This window comes from Rhinopithecus bieti, unplaced genomic scaffold (assembly GCF_001698545.2).
Source record: "Rhinopithecus bieti isolate Rb0 unplaced genomic scaffold, ASM169854v2 scaffold_35900, whole genome shotgun sequence".
In the NCBI taxonomy this organism is placed as follows: domain Eukaryota; kingdom Metazoa; phylum Chordata; class Mammalia; order Primates; family Cercopithecidae; genus Rhinopithecus; species Rhinopithecus bieti.
Window position 1 is genome coordinate 1,656,308 of NW_016815631.1, and position 10,128 is coordinate 1,666,435.

Sequence of the window (10,128 nt, forward strand, 5' to 3'; positions counted from 1 at the left end):
AAAAAAAAAAAAAAAAAAAAAAAGAAAAGCAAAATAAGGGCTTTAAAATGAACCTCTAAAATCTGCATATTATCCTACTTTGTTTGCATTCTGTACCAGTTGTTGTATACATAGAGAAAACAGAATAAACATTTTCCAATACTCTGTTATGATAAGGTCTATCTTTATATAAAGTCCTTGAAAACTAAGTTCATTCAAAATTTTAAGATACTTTTTCCTTTTAAAATTGTTCACATCTTGAAACTTTTACTAAACAAGTGTTACATTTGTCATTGTTAATAATTTATCATCACCCATATCAGGTCATTGGTCTCTGGCCAATTAAAGATTACAGTTTTTTTGAGGATTTAGTGAAGGCTCATCTCTTACTATCATGTGTATTTAACATGGCAATTGGAAGAAAATTTAGGGTGGGCTCAATGACTTACGCCTGTAATCCCAGCACTTGGGGAGGCCTAGGAGGGGCACCACTTGGGCCCACGAGGGCGAGACCAGCCTGAACAACATCGTGAGACTCTTTCTCCACAAAATCCTTTCAAAAAAATTATCTTGGTGAAGTGTCAGGTGCCTGTGGTTCAAGCCACTTGGTAGGCTGAGGTGTGAGGATCTGTTGAGTCCAGGAGGTCAAGGCTACCGTGAGTGATGATTGCACCACTGCACTCAGGCCTGGGTAACAGAGAGAGACACTGTCTCAAGAAAAAAAAAAAAAAGGAGGGGTTTATACATTGTGTGGCAATCATGAAATATGAAATTTATCATCTGAACTGGATGCTTTGATAGGGAAAGAGGGTGTTTTGTTCAGGTGTGACCTCTGGACTACCAGAGAAAACCAGCACGACCAAGAGGAAAGCAGTATGCATGGTTTCCCTACGCATTGCAGGTGCGTAATACAAGGATCTCAAAATTTTAAAAAAGTATCTGCTTCTCATTCTGTCAAAAATTTCAGTGAGAGCTTTAAATTATTTTCGTCCAAATGTTTGCAATAAACCCACTACTTAATGTGTTAGGGGGAGGAAATACATGTTGTACACATTTGCTCTTACTTTAATAATGTTAATGTGAATTTTTCACTTCTCTTTTTTTATAGTTTGCTTTGAATTAACCTCCTTTTCCCTTTTGTCATTCCATTTCTCCGTTTTTCCTCTCCTTCTCTCCTTGTGTTTCATGCCTGGGTGATGGTGGGAGGGTTGAGGTGGAGCAAATGTCTGGCAGCTGAAATTATGAGAGAAGGTGGAAGGTGTGGTCTGAGAGTATTCACAGGGAGATGGGATGGGCTTCTCCCTGGGCAGCAGCGTCCTTGCTGAGGGAGACAGGAATGGGAATCAAGGTACTAACCTTCTCTATATTCAAACTTCCAAGTTGTCTTCCTCTCTGCACCCACCACCACCCACTCAGCTCCAGCTTCACCATTGTTCTGTGTGAAGCAATTATATTCTGGCAGGTTTGCCATTGTACCCTGTGAATCGAAGACTTGAGCCTCTCAGAAATTCTGAAGTTTAAAATATTTATTTCTAGTGAAGGTCTGTACCTTAAAGCTCCGATCCTTTTACTGAATCAGTTATCTGTCAATCTCTCTATCTTTCAAAAACATCTTGAAATACCTCACCTGCTCCTGTCCAAATCGGTTAACATTTGTGTATGTATACTTTTAAAATTATTTTATTTTTGTGATTTTGGAGTTTTGGAGGAGAAAGTAAGTGAACAATTGTGTATTTATTTCATTTCCTGCAAACATAGGTCTTTTAGAATGATAGTGTCGAAGTCTAAATCTGATGATGTAAATTTTTTTAGGTGAATTACCAAATCTTTTGATGTTGCTACTGGATCTAAATATATCTCTACACTCATCTTGAATTTTGTATTCCTCATTCCCTTTGTTACACACACACACACATGCACACACACACACGTCTATTTTGGTTCTTTGAATATGTCATGCTGCTTCTGTCACAGGCCTCATTCTCTCTGAAGATAGCTTTTTTTTAAGCACTTTTTATGGGTTTTCTTTGAGGGAAGAGGTTGAGGGACAGGAGTTATCACAGAAATGCAAAGTTGTTTCTTAATTGAAATTTTTATTGGAATACTTGCAAATTTATATGTAGTCGTAATTAGAAATAATACAGAGAGATCCCTTGTGACCTTTATCCTCTTTTCCCAATTGTAACATTTTGCAAACTATAGTATAACACCACAACCAAGACATTGATATTAAGTCTACTTCCCAATTTAACTTCTATTTATTTGTGTCTCTGTGTGTGTGTGTGCTTGTATTTGTTTCTATGCAATTTTAATACATGTGTACAATTATGTATCTACTACCGCAGATGCTGAGTATTTCTATTAACACAAGGATCCTTTGTGTTGCTCTTTTATAACACAGTCATCTCCCTTCCATCCCCTGGCAATCACAATACTCTATTGCTAAACTTTTATCATTTCAAAAATATTCTGTAAATGGAACCATATAATATGTAATCTTTGGGGACCGACTTTTTCACTCAGCGTAATTCCTTGGAGATTCATTCAAGTTGCTTCTTTTTATTGCTTAATAGGATTTATTCTGAATAGTATATATGACCTACAGTTTTTTAAAGTATAAACCCACTGCAGGACATCTGGTCTGTTGCAGTTTCTGGGTCTTACAAATAAAGCTGCTGTCAACATTTGTGTATACGTGTTCACATGATCGTTCTTAACTCATCTTCTAGTGAAGACTTATCTAAGGGAGGGCATACTTTCATTGAATTGCATCTTTTCTTTTATAGCACTTATCAGGGGTATAATTTTTCATTTACATGGTTGTGATAATTCACTTACAGTTAAGATGTTCTCTTGGACCTTAAGACCCACAGGGCCAGGATTTGTGTTTTTTTCATAATTGTTTCTCTAGTTCCTAATATAATGGCTTGCTAGAGAGTGAATATTTGTGTACCTTCCAAATCCATATTGCCAATGTGATGGTATTAGGGCATGTGGCTTAAAGAAGGTAATTAGGTCATGAGGGTAGGGCTCCCAGGAATGGAATTAGTGCCCTTTAAGAAAGAAGCAGGAGAGAACTTGTTTCCTTTTCCTCTGTTTTTCAACATGTAAGGACACAGCAAGAAAATGGCAACCAGCAAACCAGAAAGAGAGGTCCCATTGGAACCTGATCACACTAGCATCATGATTCATATGTCTCAGCCTTCAGAACATTAGAGATAAATTCTGTGGTTTAAGCCTCCTAGTCTCTCTATGGTTTTCTGATACAGCAGCACTAACTGAGACATGCCAGGCACATAGATATTTGTGAAATGTACTGTTGGTTGAATGAAACCATCATAATGATAGATAATGTACACAAATTGCCTATCTAGTCTTACAAAATCCCTGAAATTTATAAATTTAATTATTTTACAGATGAGAAAAATTAAGTAATTTATTCAAAACGCTCTGCCCAAAAGTAGACAAGGTGGAATTTAAACGCATATCTGTTTGACTTTAAAACTTTAAAACTCCACCTCTTTCCACTGAGCTATCCTTTTCCTTGCAGCTATGAAATTAATTCTACTTTTCTGTGATGGGGCAATTCAACTGCAAGCACAGAGAAGCAGCTGTGACAAAATACTATATTCAATTGATAACCTAATACAATGATATAATGAAATAGAAACCAAACCCCATTGCCTTTTGTTTTTTGATAGGCCACATGAAGAAAGCATATGTAGCTGCTATGTAATTTGCAGTATGCAGGTGTGAAAATCTCTATTTCATAAGACACAAATAAGCCTGGACATATTTGGTAATTACTGTGTTAATACAGAGTAATTGCACAGCTATTTCTTTCTTACAAATTATATGGTAGTTATACTTGGAATTACCATAAAAATGAAAAACTTCTAGTTGCCAGTAAATGATTGCTTTATAATTACAAAATAATTACATAGTTATTTAGGCCTGGAAATATAAAGCATGGTACAAAATCCATATACTTTGCTGCCAGAGCTGCTAAGGTTCAAGGCTATCAGTCCATTTAGGAATTGCCCTTAGGACTACCTAAAATTCTCAAAAATGCTAGCTTCTCTGGAAAGAAAAAAAATATGTCACAAGAGAAATAGCCTCTCTCATTAAACTAGAATTTTCAGTGACCCCAAAGCTATTACACTGTAAAAATTAAGTCAGCAATGGTAGTAACAGAACTCTTTTGCCTACCCCTGATGAGACCTGGCTGGCTGTGATTACTCAAAAAGAAATCAGTTAATCTAGCAGAATCCTTATGAATTGCCACATGTCACAGAGTCAACTTGCTATGTGGAAATTGTGGCAGTTATTAACTTATTCAACTTTTCTGTCACATAAAATATTTACTTTGTTATGTTTGCTTGTCCATACAACTTTTATTATCTCATACTTTTCAGAACTTATTAAAGCATTCTATTATGGAACATTAAAATATTATATGTACAGAGTGATCATTACTTATGACGCCAATTCTGCTTATTTGCGTATTTAAGACAAGACATTTTTTAAGGAAGTGAAAGATAAAACAAAGCAAATATACCATTTGAAACTATTGAATTGGAAACTGTAATAGAAAACAATTTCAACCTCAAATTTTTGGATATTCAGTTAGTGTTTCAAATTATTTGTACTGTGACATGACACAATGCTTTAATAGGGCAAAGAATGAAAATATTTTAATTTAACTTTTGAATATGAATTTGTTCTCTAATAGAAATTGATAGTGCTGAAACACGTTGAAAATTCATATTTTGAAAACTTCAATGTGAAATTCCAGTCCAAGACATAATTAGTGTAAGACTTATTATCTCAATATAAATATGTTTTAAATGGAAATATGTATTATTATATATAGTGTCTCTATGTAGATATATATATCATATTATGTATAAAATATATAATACACAATATACAAAGTGCATAATTATATGTAATATATGTAATTACAATTATATATATATATCTACACACACACATATATTTTTATATGATGCATCTGTTTTCAGGCATTGGCAACAAGTAGTATCTGCCTGTGATACTTTCAGGGAAGGAAAAGTTATGAAGTAGGAACCACTTCATCCCAGTTTTCTCCCTGAGGTACTTTGTGTACTTCTGCACAGGAGATTAGAACCCAAACAGAACAACAGTCTCCCGTGCAAAAGATAAAATAGATCAAAGCTGAGAATTGTTGAGGTGCCTGGAGTTTTCTTTTTGAGAAATTTAAAGATTACATGTTTTAGGGTTCCTTTGAATTGTTGGTCACATACTCACCTGTGCATTAATATAGTGAAACTCTATGGGACTTGGCCAAAATAGCCAATGAGGACCCTGTGGACTAAAAGAAGATGCCAGACTTCATATAGCAATAGGAGATTTTAGGGTTGCAACCATTCAGAGTGGGGAGATGAGGCATTCAACTGAATTTTTAGAAAATTCGGACCTCGTCATAGGTAAATCCCTTTTTAAAACTCATTCTTCTAAAGTCTAAAAAAGTTCTCCACAATATAGAACAGATTTACCAGTAAATTTATAGCTTGCCAAAGAAAATGCAACACTTTATATAGAAAGTTAACAAAATCTATATGCACATCATGCACAATCTCCATAATTATATTTTTTAAAATTCAGAATATGAAGAATTAGAAAAATGCGACCCCTAACTAGGAGAAGCAAGAGAAACTGATCAAGAAATGACACTGGTATTAGAAGACAAGGGATTAAAAACATGTGTGTTACATACATTCCAGGATTTACAGGAAAGAGTAGACAGATGAGTAAACATATGTATCTTCACAAAAGAAAATGAAAAATTTTTTATTATATTTGTTTATTTATTTATTTATTGAGACGGAGTCTCCCTCTATTGCTAAGGCTGGAGCGATTTCGGCTCACTGCAATCTCCACCTCCTGGGCTCAAGCAGTTCTCTGCCTGGGCCTTCCAAGTAGCTGGGATTACAGGTGTGCACCACCACAACTGGCTACTTTTTTTGTATTTTTAGTAGAAATGGGGTTTCACCATCTTGGCCAGGGTGGTCCTGAACTGCTGACCTCGTGATCCACCTGCCTTGGCCTCCCAAAGTGCTGGGATTACAGGCGTGAGCCACTGCACCCAGCCAAAAATTATTTTTTTAAAAGGGAATTTGGAAACAAAAAATTATTATTTCTAAGGCAAAATCACTTTAGATAGGTTTAGCAACAGCTTTGACTCCGAAAAAGAATAGGTAATTGAGCTGAAAAGAGTCAAGCAAAATGATCAAGATTGAAAGAGAAAAAGAGAAAGAAGATTAAAAAAATCAATCTTCATTGAACTTGCAGACACCGTCAGTAATCTAACACATGCGTAAATAAAGTCACAGAAAGAAACAAAGAGAATAATTTGGGCAGAAAATAAATTGTAATAGCCAAATATTTTCCAAATTAGGTTAAAAATTTTATATAAAAAGTTCAGCAAATCCAAAGTCAGCAAAAAATAAGAAAACCATACACAAGAATATGATAATCAATTGCAAAAAATCTAAGGTAAAGAAATGCCTCTTAAAACCAATAAAAGTTAACAAATGCATTGGGTATTGTCAAAGTCATGAAGGATACTGCTGACTAGTTGTCTGAAACAATACAAGCCAAAAGACAATGGGACCAGATTTTTAAAATGCTGAGTGGGAAAAAGAATTGCAGTTAATCTAGAATTCTATATAAAGCAAAAAATATGTTTCAAATAAATCCATGAAATTAGAACATTTTTAGATTAGGAAAAGCTGATTACCAAGAGACCTGTACTACTATAAATGTTGAAGAAAGTTCTTCATCTTAAAGGAAATAATACTAGAAAGAGAATTTAACTCACACAAAAGAATAAAAAGCATCAGAGGTTGTAAACATATGATAAATAAATTTTTACATTTTTTCTTGTCCCTTAATTTGCTTATAACTGTTAAAACCTAAGATGTATCACTTTTGCAGTGTAGAGCATATATTGAAAATACATGTGGCAAAATAGCACAAAGTGTGAGAGGGAATAAATGAAAATATTTCTATTGCAAAATTCTTATGTGTGGTTTGTGGCACCATATTAACTCGCTATTGACAGTAACTAAGGATGACTATCATATTCCCTAGAGCAATGATGTAAGAATGACACAAAGAAGTAAGAAATATAATTAAATAACTCAAAAGATGACAGGAAAATACAAAACAAATTAAATGGGCCCAGGGGAAATCAACCAGCAAGATAGAGAACTTAAATTTAACATTTAGAGTATATATAAGTAGCCAATGTATCACAATGAAAAGAAAAACATTTTATTTTAGACTTAAAAAAAGCAATAACAGTCTATCCTGTTTATTTGAAATTCACTTGAAATATAAAGGCAATAACTGGTTTTATGTAGAAGAATAAAGTTACATAAGGGAAACATAATTGTATAAAAGTTAGATTGTCTCTATTAATAGCAAAAAATGGACTTTAAAAGAAAGCATATAACCAGATTAAAATTAGAAATACTATATAATTATAAAAGGGTTAATTTTTCAAGAGTGTGTAGCACACCTAACCTAAGTCTGTATTCATCTAATAATTGAATTTTAAAATATGTGAAGCAAAAAACTGAAAGATGTTAGACAATTCTGCAATTTGGATTTGAAGATATTACAATTTCAATTGGCAAGACTATCAACTCATTTAACTTACTTAATTCACATTTATAAATAACCTTACCAATTTTATAAATAACCTTACCAATAAATCATAGAATCCATATTCTTTTCATATAGAGCATTCATCATGGTGTACCATATGTTGTGCCATAAATTTATTTTAGGAGGCCAGAATGATACAAACCCTGACATCGGCATAAAAAGAAAAGGACATCACAAATGAATGCAAATGAAATATTGGGAAATTGAAGCCATTCACATATGAAAAGAATAATAGACCCCCTATCTCACACCACACACACTAAAATTAATTCCTAGACAATCATTAAAATAATACTGCAGGCTCAAATTATACATCTTCTAGAAAAAATAAAACATATAAGAAAATTTAAACGACCTATAGATAGGCATAGTTTTCCCCAGAATGCAGAAATCATTAGCAATAAAATAAAATAATTAATAATGTCTTTTTCATCAGTCTTCTGCTTGTTAAGTGTCCTCATTAAGAAAGTGAATGTGGCAAGCCATGGACTGAGATAAAACATTTGCTAACTAATTTGCCTCAATAATATTAATATATTAAACTCTCTAGAGTTCAATACTAAAATAAAACTATGGAGAAAACTTGAGTCAGTTTATGAAATGAACATATACTATATGCAACAATAAGCACATGAAAAATGTTCATCATTAGTCATCAAGAAAAGGCGAATTAAAACCACAATGAGATACCGCTATATACATACTAGAATGTACGCAGTTAAAAAAATTTGACAACAATAAATGTCATGTCAGAACCAAATCTCTCATGCATTACTGAAGACAGAATATAATGTAACAACTGTTACTCTGAATTATTTATTTTTATTTTGAATATAGTTAAATGTTTATTAATGTATAATTTACATAGCAAATTGCTTAAGGCTTAGAAGTGCAGTTAAATGAGTTTTGACAAATGCATATACCTGTCTAGTTAACCATACCTCCTCAAAATATAGAAGATCTTCATTAACTCTCAAACTTCATTTATACTTACCGTCAACTCTACTGTATCTTCCAATCAGAGACAACCATTCTACCGATTTGTGTCAGGGTATTTTGACTTTTTAAAATTTCATATAAATGGACTCATACAATACTTTTTTTCTATGTGCTCGAGCTGCCATAACAAAATACCACAGAGTGGGAGACTTAAATAACATAAATTAATTTTATCATAGTACTGGAGGCTGGAAGTCTAAGATCAGGATGCCAGCTGGTCTGGTTCTGATGAGGACTCTCTTCCTGGCTTACAGACAGGTGTGTGCTCACGTGACCTTTCTTGGTGCATGTGTGTGTGGGGGGAGACAGACAGAGAGAGAGAGAGAGAGAGAGAGAGAGAGAGAGAGAAAGAAAGCTCTCTAGTGTCATTTTTTCTTGTAAGGGTTATATCCTTAGGATCCTGATGGCTCAGGGCCTCACTCTTACTACCTCATCTAACCCTAATTACTTCCCAAAGTCCTCAACTTTGAATATCATCACATTGAGAGTTAAGGCTTCAACATATGAATTTGGAGAAACACAAATATTCAGGCCATTTTAGTCTGTTTTGTTTCTTTTCCTTCTTCCTTTTCCCTTCTTTCTTCCCTTACTCCCCTCCCTCCTTCTCCTCCTTTCCTCCCTGCTCTTGCATTCCTTTTTGCTTTTTCCTTCCTTCCTTCCTTCCTTCCTTCCTTCCTTCCTTCCTTCCTTCCTTCCTTCCTTCCTTCCTTCCTTCCTTCCGTCATCTTCCTTCCTTTCTTTCTTTCAACAGATTTTTGAGACTCGTTCATGTTATTATGGTATCTAGTTTGTTAATATTTGTTACTGACTAGCACTTCTCTATGTGAAGGTTCCACAATGTGTTTTCTGTTCCTCTACTGATGAACATATGCTTTTCCAGTTTAGAGTTATTATGTATACAGCTCCTATGAACAATCTTCTACAACTCTTTTTTGTATGAAAGAAACGTTTTTGTTTCCTTTGAGAAAATATCTTTAAAAATAATGGCTGGTAGGAGAAAATTCTCCATGGGACTTAGATTTCTGCACAAATTGTGAGCAGAGGCATGGGCAGCTTTTCTTTTCTACTGTATTTTCAGGGATATTTGCATAGTTGACAGCATTGAAAGGTAGAGGTAGTGTCACCCTGCTAGGAAGAAGGCAGAAGTTTTGCTATTCATGATAATAAAGATAATGTCTCCCTCCAGGGCAAATGTAGGGAGGTTTACATGAGACCTCTTTAAAACATTGGCGTTTTCTAAGCTCAGGGTTCCTCATTTGTGACACAATTTACTCCATGCTCAGCATGCACAGGTACCATTCTTCATCCCATGGGTAGCAGGGTGGAAGGCAAGTAGCACCTTTGCAAACACCAAGCTCATTGAGCCTGTTGTGCCATGAGTGATAAAGTCCTTTGTTTCTGAACTAGGAATCTCTTTTTTTTTTTTTTTTTTTTTTT